Source organism: Xenopus laevis, chromosome 8L, assembly GCF_017654675.1.
Source record: "Xenopus laevis strain J_2021 chromosome 8L, Xenopus_laevis_v10.1, whole genome shotgun sequence".
Lineage (NCBI taxonomy): Eukaryota > Metazoa > Chordata > Amphibia > Anura > Pipidae > Xenopus > Xenopus laevis.
Genome location: NC_054385.1, coordinates 25880992 through 25881406, shown reverse-complemented (window position 1 = coordinate 25881406; position 415 = coordinate 25880992).

Here is a 415-nt window from a genome sequence, read left to right as displayed (position 1 = left end):
TACAGATGTTATTGGTCTTTTTTTTTCTTTCAGGGAACCAAGATTACTGGTTCCCTTCTACTGAATAAGGACTAACTCATGTAAAGTGCCATCATAAAGAACAGTAATAGTACTAGTAATACAACTAATGATGCATGGTTCACACATGAGGAAATTCAAAAGAGACTAGAACATGTTAAGATAAACAAAGGTCCGGGCCAGATGGTATTCATCCCAGGGTACTTAGCGAGATTAGCTCATTTAAGTCTGGCATAGTACTGAGAGACTGGCGAATTGCTAATGTGGTGCCTCTATTCAAAAAAAGGATCCCGTTCTCAGCCTCAAAATTATAGGCCAGTTAGTCTGACGTCAGTAGTAGGAAAGCTTTTTGAAGGATTATTAAAGGATAAGATACTGGACTTTATAGCAAATCATA